The 13,255-nt window shown below is 32.2% G+C and overlaps 1 long non-coding RNA gene across 1 annotated transcript; it reads left to right on the top strand.

The window, feature by feature from the left end:
- The first annotated feature begins 2,777 nt into the window (after nt 1-2,777).
- LOC145053779 (uncharacterized) lies at nt 2,778-5,480 on the top strand. Its single transcript, XR_013684607.1, has 4 exons — nt 2,778-3,039; nt 3,552-3,630; nt 4,252-4,341; nt 5,279-5,480. It is a non-coding gene; the product is annotated as an uncharacterized LOC145053779 (long non-coding RNA).
- Nucleotides 5,481-13,255: the final 7,775 nt, after the last annotated feature.

Here is a 13,255-nt window from a genome sequence, read left to right as displayed (position 1 = left end):
AATTGAATCTGATTACCCAAGTTGAAGAATGCAAATATTATTGTCATCAAACCGACAGAAACAAAATGTCATTTACAAATCTAAACATTAACCCAAAAATAAAAAATTTAAACACTAATACTTACAAATTATTGAAAGTTTCACAAGCTCAAAGGTTAAAATACTAAGGGAAAAGAGTTGCTCAATTGAGAAGTTGACTGCCAAAGAAAGAGTAAGTTTGTACTTAAATTGTAGGTAAAGTAAAAAAAACGATCCATGTTCTTTCTGTTTTACCATATTTAGTCTAAATTCAAAAGTTATTTAGTTTGGTCTTTGAGTAAAGCATTATGTTAGTTTTGCTATGTAAATGCACAACCTTAAAGCTTTGTCAGAAATTATGATATTTGTAAAACACTTGTTACTTTAAAGTGCTTACTTAAGATATTGGTATATCATTTGTTTATTCAAAATATCCATTGATCTCACATTATGTTGAAAGTGTGGAGGGTTATGTGTAGCAAGCAGATTTCATTACTTTCACCAAGGTGTTGCAGGTGTGGAGTTGTTTATAAACCAATTTATAAATATACAACTCTCTGAAGCCAATGACTCAACATTTCATGTATTGTCAAAAGCAGTGATTAAACAACCAAACCTTATTCAGTTACTTTCTGATGGAATTTACCTTTTCAACTAGCTTAAATGTGCAAAAATTTTGTTCATTGTCTCTTTAGGAAAGTGTGAATTCATCAAGCACCATCTGATTTGGGTGGGTTCAACACCAGGCGCTAGGTCATCACACAATATCATCTTTTGGGCTTTCTAACTTTTTATTTCAACTTCCTTCAAAGGTACGCTTGAATTATTTTGTGAATTCGTGTATATTCTAACGGTTGCAACATCTAAAAAAAACCTTTAAAGTCTCAAATCCTTTTAATTTATGGATAATTTTTTAGGTCACGTCGAATGAAGAAATAGTGAAATAGTGTACGTAGCAATAAAGATCAATGACAACCAAGGAGCAAGTGACTAAAGCCATGAATCAAAAATCAAAGATGGTATTTCATGAGTAATCTCAATATCGATAAGATTGCACAACAAATGACATTGATAAGTCTTCCATAAGTTGAAATAATCATATTAGAATATCGCAATGGATTTTCATTTATTTGTTGATTATCTTAATATACTTTCATTTTCTTCTTATTCATGCATTGTAAACTAAAAACCCACCTATTTATAGCATTGTACTTTTTTTGGTTATTAACACAATATATTTTACACAGTAGTAAAAGAAATACCCAAATTACCCTCTATGGGTCGTGCTTAGCACGGGCCTAAAATTTTTCTAGTGTATATATATATATATATATATATATATATATATATATACATACTTAAAAAGCTAGCATTTTTTCTTGAATCTCATGCATTTGAAACCCCCATTCATTTTTTCTTTCACCACATTCATTTGAAACTTCCATGACTTTTCAATTTTTTTCTAATAATGATTATAAATTGGTTAATAAGTTTAAATAAATATAAAACCTAAAGTTTAATCATTTATATATATATATATATATATATATATATATATATATATATAAACCTTCAATATTAAAAGAATATATTTTCTTCTACTTATAAAGTTATGTTTTTAACTTTTAACATATTATACTTAATTTATTAGGTCTAATATGTTGTTATATGTAAACCATTATCATTTTAAAGCTACAACTTTTGAACAATTTATATAAAATACTTAAATTATTAATTTAAATATAACCTTACATGATCAACTTAAATATAAATTTTAGTTCAACTTAAACAATCTATAGAATATTTTGTAGAAAGTTAAAAGTGATAAATTTTAATGTATTTCTAATAATGATTATAAGTTGGTTAATAAGGTTAAATAAGTATCAAACCCTAAGTTAAATCATAAATAAACTAAATTTCAATATTAAAATAATATTTTTACTTCTACTTATAAAGTTATGTCTTTAACTTTTAACATATTATACTAAATTTATTAGATTTAATATGTTGTTGTATATAAACCATTATCAGTTTAAAGCTACAACTTTTGAACAGTTTGGACAAAATACTTAATTTGTTAATTTAAATATAACATTACAGGGTTAACTTCAATATAAATTTCAGTTTTACTTAAAAAAACCAAAGAATATTTTGTTAATTGTTAAAAGTGATAAATTATAGTGATAAATGCAAAAACTAAATTGTAATATAAATTTAACTAAAATATTTTCTAAATATATTTTTATAATCGTTAAAAATTTTTAAATAAGTAACTTAAAATAACTTACAATAACAATAGTTAAAAATAACTCTATATAATGATTATATTGTTATCTTTAAAATAAAAAAAAAAATTGTTTGATGTTTTAAATAATTACAATGATAAAAATTGAAATGTTAAGCAAATAAATTTTAAAAAATTAATTAAGAATAACAACAACTATAAATAACATTAAACCATATATTATATTTAATTTTATTCATGAGTAACCCGTGGGTAGAGGTAGTTTAAAAGATTGAGATTATACAGTTTTAATAGATGTATATATTATCATATAATTCAAAATAATCAATATATTATATCAACTTAGTATACAAATTATTATATCAAATTCAACAACAACAATATTGTTATATTAAAAAAACATATATGTGTAAAGATTTCAGCTGTATAGATGCTTATGCACAACGCGCGAGCATTCGTCTAGTATATATATAAAAGCACGTTTTATTTGGTTTCTTTTAGAAAAAATTGATAGGGTTCGATTACCTCCACGTAATCTACTCTCGGAACAACGCAACATACAGAAATGTCGCTTTAATTTCTGAAGTGTCGATTACATTTTCCTGATCGTCGCATCCCTTGGACGCCTTCCTCTTGCAATTTACCGGTTCATCTCCAACAAAAAGCCAATCGGAAAACCTTAATTATGCTACCAACAAAACATTCCCCAATTGTTGACAGCAAATGTTTTAGTTGCTGAATCAAAGAACGACAAAACTGTGATCTTCCTCCCAATGGTATGTTATCTACAAGAACCCTACTTTGATTTCAATTTTTTTTTAACTTGTTACCGTTAATCCAATCGATGGATTGTCTTGCCCCGATAAAATATATTCGAAATTGTCCCTTTTTATCCAATCTTATAAACTCGATTTTATTTCAGACGTTTCCGTTTAGGATTAACATTGCTGTTTTGGATTGTAATTTCAATATCTTTATGCCAAAAACATAATTTCTCAATTCTACATATTTTTACCTACTGCTACAGTAGAAAATAGATTTCTGAGAGTTTTTCCTTATTGGTTGCTGGTAAATCGTAGACCATTGACATTCAAGGACATAAAACGGGCAATATTTTAAAAAAAAAAAAACCTACATGCTTGCATGTTTTTAATGGTATAGAAAAGGCATCTGATATTCCTTTGTTAAAGCACCTGAGAAATTATATTTCATGGTTTGGTAAATGTCTTTATTAATTTTTAATTTTTTAGTAACTGTAGATTATTTAAATAACTCCCTTTTTTTTCAGCACCATAGAAGGACAAGAAGTAATCCTATATGGTTGATGGTTCTTCCTTTCTTTCTGTTTGCTGTCAAATATTGTAAAGGTAATAACACGATAGCAATGATAATGCAATAACTGGCTTAATTTATATAGAAGTTAAATAAAGAACTACTATTAAGACTTTAGTAAATACCGACTTTCAATGAAGAAATATAACAGTTTGCTTGCACATGTTTCAAAAAGCATAGCACCCAATCTTCATGAAGGTTGGTGTTATAATTGCTTCTTAATCCTAAATTATATATGACTGTAATTTTTCATAAACGGTACAAACAAATTAGACCACATCAACAACTGTCACTCCCAACCGCTTTGAACCAACAATCCTAAATGATAGGAATCTACATAGCTTTCCTGGAATATTGTACCTTTCCAATATTATTTCTTATATATTGGAATCGATACAACCATCTAGAAGTGAAATTTTCTTTATGCAATGATATTTACTTGACAGTATTTTAAGAAATTTATATATTAATGTCGTTATAATGTTATTGAAAAGTGTGAAAACTAAATAATCACTAGGTGCAAAGAGTAAAAAAGACATAAAAGCCCTCAACTAACAAAAGAAGAAAAAAAAATACAATTTACAACACATTTGACGTCTGTTAAGGAGACTATATCATTTGACTTTGGGTTGTAACGTATTTTCATTTAAATAAAGCTTGATAAGGTTTACAACGGGACTTCATGCAAGTAGGAAGGATGACGTTCATTCTAAAATTATCGTATGGCATGGAGTTTATACAATCCAGTAAGCATCAATTTCCCTCAAAAGTTCCCAATTTTATTCTAATTTGTTCCTGGTTTTTGCTTCTATGGTATGATTGTGCGGCAGATAAGTATAAAATTACTGTGACATCTTCTAAAAACATGGAAATAACAACCCTTACTTGCTCTAACATCATAAGGTGAACTTTATTTCATAATTTTTGTTTATTGCAAAAAATGTTTTTTAATGAAATTGGGACTTTTTGGTAGTTTTTAAAACCATTGTTACTATTATCTTCTTAAATGCAGTTAAATTTAATTGAACTCATTAGATGGCTTATAGTTGAACAATGTGTTCAAGATGTTTTAAAGGATGATCCTCGGTTATGACGAACTCATGACGAAAGGTAAAAAAAAAAAAGGCATAAATGCAAAAATTAGCCACATACTTCCATTCACTTATTTATCATAGCATCCCACTTAAATATCTACCCATTTGTAGCAATATTATTTGAATACAAATCAATTTTCAATGCTTAAATTGGGTATATTTTCAAAGTACAATCGCCTGATGCAAAAGGAATGCTCCTAATTGGATAAAGTAGTTGAGTTAATAAAGTACAATGCTTACAAACTCGCAATGCATGTAGCCACAAATTACCATTTTCTAATTTTTTAGCATTAAAGAAGAAAAGTTAGTCATTTATTTGCTTATTATGGTAATATCTTTCTTATTTGTATATTTGATTATGGTTCTTCATTTCCAAGTTCTTTTTCATGTATTCTACATTTTAAAGAAAGATCGGCCATAATTCATGTATTGTTGCATAAAATTTGTGTTGGGAGTATGTTCGTTGCATAAAAAAATTTATCTGTTTTCATTTCTGTCTATATATTATCATTTCAATTGAATGTATAATGATATAGAAAAAAGAAAGTAGCATAACTGAGTAGATAATTCACTTACAAAATGCTACCAGGGTGCATATCTTAGTTGCAACAAGGGATGACAATGAGGGAGTTATAGTTGAACTACGCATGGCTGATAACAAACAATTTATTTGTAATACCATTGTAATTTCATTTCCTTATCCCTAATGGCAATGTAATCTACTTTTCATGCCCATAATATCAATATACTTCAATCTCCGTAACAATAACAACAACATTCTTGGTTCTTTACTGATAATAGTCATGTAATTGGAATTCATTACCTATAACAGCGATGTACTTACATTTGGCATTCCAAATAAAATATCGAAATTACCCTCCATGGTCCGTGCTTAGCACGGGCCTCAAAACTTTTCTAGTATATATATATATATATATATATATATATATTTACCTCCTCTAATAAACAAAACGCTAATTGCCACATGTCGATTTTTCTACACCAGTTTTGCCACATGGCATGTTCATATTCCCCTGCATTTTCATTTCCCGCTTTTTTATACGCTTTGATTTTAAGTCGGCGTATCCGGAAAAATCAGCCGCTCTATTTGAATTTCATTTTAATTAGGCAAAAATCAAGATTCTAATCGATTCTAATCTTATCTATATTTAAAATTGATTATAAGATTTCGGTTCATATATACCTCCACCTATGATTTTTAATCTATCCATCATTTTCATTCACTATACCCATCTTCATCATATCCAAATCTGTAAAAACGCATCAAGTTCAGGTTAGAAATAAAATTTCTTATTCTTAACGCTTACGTATCTGATGAGAAATCATAGAGTAGAGACGGAGGTGACACATATGTGTCCAATGTCCACCCACCTTCTTTAATCCCATGAGGCATTTTAGTATCCATAAAAAAAAATTACTCTGATTTTTGTAGGTTGTTAATCAACATGAAAGCTTCTTGTACAATTCATTGTGTATATTTTATTGATTATCAAGTTATTGTCATCGTTTTATTTGTCGGTTTTATGTAGTTTTCTAATTAGTTGTTAACTTTTGGTTGATTATGTGCAAATTTTATTCTCTACATTCATTTGTATTATTTATAAATCTATAACTACTCTGATTTCTCATATGTTTGATTTTATTCTCTACATTCCTTGAAACGTTTGCCTAATTACTGCAATGAAAGTTTCTTACTTCATTTGGAAATTGTTAACCGTTTACCCTTTTTTGGTTTTTAACAGTTGTAGTTTTTGTCATTACAATATATATATATATATATATATATATATATATATATATATATATATATATATATATATATATATATATATACAATAGATAGTGAAAACAAAATAACCTAACCATATATATATATATATATATATATATATATATATATATATATATATATATATATATATATATATATATATATATATATATATATAGGGTGAGGTTCAATAGAGAACCATAATTAACCAAGGAACCAATCTTTTTTTCAACTTTTAAAACTTATTTAAAAAAAAACAGAAATTCATAAATTTTTATCCTTTTTCCAATGATATAAAATTCGATTTTTTTTACGTCAAATTCACAATATGAATATTTGAAAATTTACAACGTGAATCTGGATTCACACGGAGAATCCGAAAAATATTTTTTACATTCACAATGTTAATATATGAATTTAAATATTTTTATATTTTTTTTCGATAAAGAAATAAGTTCTAAAAATTGAAAAAAATATTTGGTTCCTTGAAAAACCAATAATTATGGTTCTCTATTGAACTTTTCCATATATATATATATATATATATATATATATATATATATATATATATATATATATATATATATATATATAAAATAAAGTATGTTGTCACCCATGGAATGCTAGACTGGTTATGTGTAGTATGTGGTTGACTATATGTATATAACATCTAATGTTATATACTAACATTATAAATTTATAATTAATGACTAAGTTTTTTTTTTTTAATTTCTATATTATTTAAATTTGGCAACTGTGTATTACACGAGTTATAACCTAATATATATATATATATATATATATATATATATATATATATATATATATATATATATATATATACACTAATAAAAGAGTAGCTATTTTGTCATGTGTCACCATATTAGACATTTTAATTAATGTGTTGCCACTTGTCAATCTATGAGTTTTCCATTTTAAATTTATTAGACATCCTCATTAATGTGATTTTATTTTAAATTTTAAATTTTAAATTATTGTTTTCATTAATTCATAAATAAAAATATCTAATATATATTAAAAATTAATTTTATATATTTATTTGAATCAATGATTATAATTTCACATAACTAATAAAAATATCTCTTAAATTAATAATTTATTTAAAATAACTTATTAATAATTTTGAGTTTTTATTATAAAAGTTAGATTAATTTTATAACCGTGGTTCCCACGGGTTATAAACTAGTATATATATATATATATATATATATATATATATATATATATATATATATATATAGAGAGAGAGAGAGAGAGAGAGAGAGAGAGAGAGAATTATATTGTCTCCTACCTTTTATGACTACAAATATTCTTATCCACTAATATTATGACACGTGTCATCATTCCACCATTCAATTTAATTTTATTTGATATATTCCTAATATACTCTTAATGAGATAGTTAAGTAAATATGGAATGTTGACATATGTCATAATTTTAATGGGTAGGAATATTTGAATGCATAAAAGATACGAGACAATTTAATATAGGGTTGATATATATATATATATATATATATATATATATATATATATATATATATATATCAACCCTATATATATATATATATATATATATATATATATATATATATATATATATATATATATATATATATATATATATATATATATATATATATATAGATATATATAATGGGTAGGAATATATATACATAGAAGTAAGTTCAAATAAAAACAGTAAATAGTGTGAGAACGTAAAAACATTATGTTTATGTTAGTATTTTGTAATGAATTTTGTATATGTAAAACCCCGTTTATTTATTAAATAAATAAATAAATTAATGAATGAATAGAAGCCCTAAAATAAATAACTATATATCGAATGATGGTCTCGTAGAGCTAATTGTCACACTTTAAGAGCTTGGGGGTTAAAAGTGTTAAATCCGGACTAAATTTGTAAGTGTTATGAAAGGCGGGGACTAAAGGGTAATTATTGGGACTTCATTGAAGAGATTTTGGAGGCATAGGGGCGGTTTGGTAAATTAGGTATCAAATTTCAAAGGAATTTACGAAACTGGGGTAGAAAAGGTAAAATTTGGGCTTAGTTTGGAAAAGATATGATAAGGAGGGGCTGGTTGTGACAAATCTGTAGAAAGTTTATATGGGGTGCGGGTATTTAACCCATCGTCATGCACCAGCCTCCTAAAACCCTAAACCTAATATCATATGCACCCGCCACTCTCACCTCACCCATCTCCGGCGCCGCTGTTACCTCTGACCACCTAGCTCCGTCAAATGGCATTTGTCATCGGCAATAGAGGAGACCGACGAGAACCGGGATCAAGCACTGAATCAGTCGAAGATTGGAGAAGGATACAGCGTCGTGGGTGTTGCCGACTCGTGACCTCCTGCCACCACTGGCGTTTGTGCAACCGGAGGTGCCACTTAAGACCAAAGATCGGAGCTAGTGATGTCGTCACGTGGGATATGAGCAACCAGAAGACTCTCAGAATGTTGAAAACACCTCCTTGGAGGTGACCTTGAGTTCTTATGGGTGTGATTATGTTTCAAGGATCTCGTGTGTGTGGTTGTAAGACTGGAGTAATCAAAAACCACCGCCACCACCGTGAGGTGGTGGCTGCCATTATAAAATCGCCACTGCTGCCGTCATTGGGTCGTTGGCTTCCTTTCCCGAGCAAAGAAGTGAAGATGTTTGTGTTCCAGTTGGTGTGTGTGTATGGCCGAAGCTCTCGGAAATGGCATCACCGCCACCATGGGATGGTGGCTGCTGCCACTCAGCACCGCCGACAACCAAGGTGGTTTTGTGTGTGTATGTTTAGCTTAGTTAGTGTGTGTGTGTTGCTTTGGTATTTTCGTTGTAATTGTAACTCAAAAGCAAAATAATGGAAAGAAATTGGAAATCACCACCCTAGGGTGGTGGCTGCCGCCATCGGCAGCCGTGTCGGGTGGCGGTGTGCTTGCCTTGTGAGATTGATTCGTTTGGGGTGCTAGAAACCCTAATGGGCTCAAAGGAGCTCTAATGGGCCCAATGAAGCTTAATGGACTCTAATGGACCCAATAAAACCCTAATGGGCTTAATAATATTTTAGCGGGCTTAGTAGGCCCAATAAAGCCCTAATTGACATAAAAGGCCAACAAATTGATAAATGGGCTAATATTTGGATTGGAAAACCCTAATGCCAATAAAACCCTAACTTAAAGAATTATTCGGGTCACACACGAGAATTATTTAATAACTTGGAATATTAAATAATAATCAATGGCGGAAATTAATCTAAGTAATATTGGACTTAATGGATTAAGTCCTTAATGGGTTAAGTAGGAAACTTAACCCTAATTATCATTTTATAAGAAACCCTAATTTCACTTGGGTTTATTATTGGGCCTTCTATTGGGCCTTGATGGTTGGGTTATTAATGGGCCATCCAAAGTCAAGTAATTGAACTAGAATAATTTAATGGGCCTAGGGTAAGGCCTATATAAGGGGCTTGGGCCTAATTTGGAAAAATTGGGCCATAGATGGGCCATAGTTTGGGCCTTAATGATTATATAATGATTGGGCCTTAAAAGAAGACCATATATAGGCTTGGGCCCATTTTGGAAAATTGGGCCATATGTGGGGTGTTGATTCCTAGTTGACTTTGGGCCTACGTATTGGGCCTTGGGCTTGAATAAGCCAAGCTTGGGGTAATGTAGTAATTATCCAAAGTAAGTGTTTATAGTTATGTAGTGGGACCCAATTATTAATTGGGTTATGTTTTGATATTGACATATCGTGAATCTGTCATCTAGTAGCTGGGGTTGAGTTAGCAGGATTTCAGCAGTACGGGGTTGAGTCTGTGGGACTTCAGCAGTGTGAGGTGAGTTACCTTCCAGTAGCGGTGGGTCTACGGCCACAATGCTGGCCCACCAGTAGGAGTTGTTAGATGATTGTCTTTGTGATAATTGTCTATGTTTGCTACTACCTATTATGTTTATGTGCTAGCATGATATGATGTTATGTGATAGTGGTAGTAGGGGTGAAATAGTCCTCGGTCACCGGTCGATAGGGCCGAAGGGGTAGATTAGTACCCAACTATGCTAGACAGATTATGATATATGTGATATGATATTATGTGGTAGTAGTAGGGGGTGAAATAGTCCCCACTTACCAGTCGACAGGACCGAAGGGGTAGGCCAGCATCCAGATATGTTAGGCAGTATATGACTTATGTGTTTATGCTATGCTTTTATGTGGTAGTGTTAGGGGGGGGGGGGGGGGGAAATAGTCCCCGGTTACCGGTTGAAAGATACCGAAGGAGAGGCTAGCACCCAGATATGCTAGGCAATATCCGGTCGAGAGGACCGCAGGGGAGCCCAGCACCCAGGTATGTTAGGTAGTATCCGATTGAGAGGACCGAAAGGGAGGCTAGCACCCAGATATGCTAGGCAGTATCCGGTCGAGAGGACCGAAGGGGTAGGTCGGGCACCCAGATATGCTTGACAGTATATGTATGTTATATGATCGTATGGTATGTGGTATGATGGGGGAACTCACTAAGCTTCGTGCTTACGGTTTTCAGTTTTGGTTTCAGGTACTTCGTGTCTAAAGGAAAGGAGTCGGCTTGATCGCAGCGCATCACACTATGGTTTTCCGCACATGAGATCTTTGGGATTACACTCTGATATTGTTTTATGATAACACGTTTGATTATTTCTACTTGGTTTTGACATGACATGGTATTACAGATGTTTTATTACATTGTTGGTTTTATAATGACATATTTAAAAATGAAATTTTTGGCCTGTATTTTTGGGATGTTCCAAGTTGGTATCAGAGCCTTGGTTTGAGGGATTCGCGCACACTCTTGGGTGTGTCTGAACTCAAACTAAGGACTTGGTATGAAAATTTTCAAAAGTAAAATCATTTTATAAAAAGAAGTTGAAAAGAGAAAATGACTTTGAAAAGAACAAGGTGTTTGATGCGTGCAATCAGTCGAGCTCAAGTAAGTTTTTCCCCAAGATACCCATACATGTTATGTTATGATATGATTTTGAGAATTGCATGCTAGATTAGGGCTAAGGATCTAGGAGGATGCCTTATATGCCTATTGTATGTGCTTGTAGACTTTCATGCTAGTACTAATTAGTTAGTGATAGGATAGCTTGTTTAGGTTATGCCTGATTGTATGACCTTTTGAATTGCATGTACAGATTCCTGATTAGAGGTAGAATGATTTGATTGGAATATGATGGTTAGATTTTCCATTGTATGAATGCTGCTTGCTTTGTGCTTTGTGGGACTCTCAGTGATGTGAGTTAGCTATTAAGTGAATATGCTAAGTCACATGTGGCACAGGCTGGATAATCCTAGAGTGATAGATTTGACCCTATTGCACAGCTCTCGTTTGAGTCTAACCGTTATAGGGATGAGTCTGCTACTTGAAGGATTATCTGATCTCTATTGCATGTGGCTATATTCATGAGGTAGCTAGTTGACATTACTGGGAATCTTTCAGCAGCTGAGGACTGGGTGAGTTCAGGAACCTAGGAAAGCCTAGGATATGTTTCAGTGGGTTAGTAGCGAGGCTCAGTGAGACTTGGGTGTACCAGTTGAGGAAGTGACTTGGAGGATCCGGGAGGATTGCTGAGGAAAGTATGGATAGGTGTGGAAGGTAGTATTGGGCCCGTACTACTGAAAGCACATGATCCATACTCGAATCAGTGAGAGTCTTGGAGAATCTAAGAAGCTTCATGGAAGAGTTTGTGACCCAGTTTGGGGACAGAGGATGTTCCAGTTGTTGTAGCTTAGCCATTGGCAATTGAGCTAGTGAGCGTGACAGGGTGTCAGACCCTGAAGGATATGATTTCCAAGAGTTGCAGATGCGGGATCGATTTGGGAGCACCCTGGAAAGAGAATTGTGTGCCAGGTGCGTATAGTAGAGGGTCCCGGGAAGAGACCCATGACTACTGATCATCGGGTGAAAGGACAGCAGGGCCTGAGTCAGTGCAGTGCGTACAAGAAAGTACACGAGGGAGTTTGTCACTCCAAGGGTTTAGGCTACTACAGGGTAGCAGGGTTGGTCATGTCAGTAGAAGGGGGTCAGTATTCCTCCAGATGATGTTGCAGGTATGTTATCTTCTATGCTATTAGGTGGATATTTGGAATACGTACCGCTTTAGAATTGTGAGTGAGTTTGGATAAGTCAGACCTCGGGTCGGTTTTCTGCTAGTGTTTGGGTTATCGAGGATCCTATATGCCATCCTGCATGCCAAAAGGTCCTTGATGAACCCACAGAGGAACATACCTAGCAGAGCGGGTTCCGCGTGTGTTGTTATCATATCGGATCCTTGTCAAGATCGGTGCAGGAGTATTATTTGGAGGATACTCGATCAGGGTTGGAGTGATTGTTCTCCAATGAAGTCAGCGTTTAGAGGTTCTATCATTGTTCAGGTATGGTCGGTAATTGTTTATGGATGAAAATTGGAGTTCAAGGCACTACCGTTGCTAGGACAGAACTGGTGACAGGAAGAGGGTAGTGTCAGTCGTGGGTGTTAGATGAATAAGTGGTTGGTCATTGGATGTTCAAGAGAATTGTATTTTCGCATGGGCTGTGTTCGGTTAGAGTTCAGTGGTACTGCAAGATTGGAAATGAGAATGAGGATTCGTCAGCTAGAGTGAAGATTAAGGTCTTCAGTGAACAACATGGGAGATGGTCTTAGGTGTCAGACTGTACCAGATTCAAGAGCACTCTTCAAGGTTTTTGTGGATGGGCGATCATAAGGTTTG

This window comes from Lactuca serriola, chromosome 5 (assembly GCF_051521515.1).
Source record: "Lactuca serriola cultivar US96UC23 chromosome 5, Lser_US96UC23_V15, whole genome shotgun sequence".
Lineage (NCBI taxonomy): Eukaryota > Viridiplantae > Streptophyta > Magnoliopsida > Asterales > Asteraceae > Lactuca > Lactuca serriola.
The sequence above is the reverse complement of the archived record's forward strand: the minus strand, read 5'-3'. Positions and strand labels throughout refer to the sequence as shown.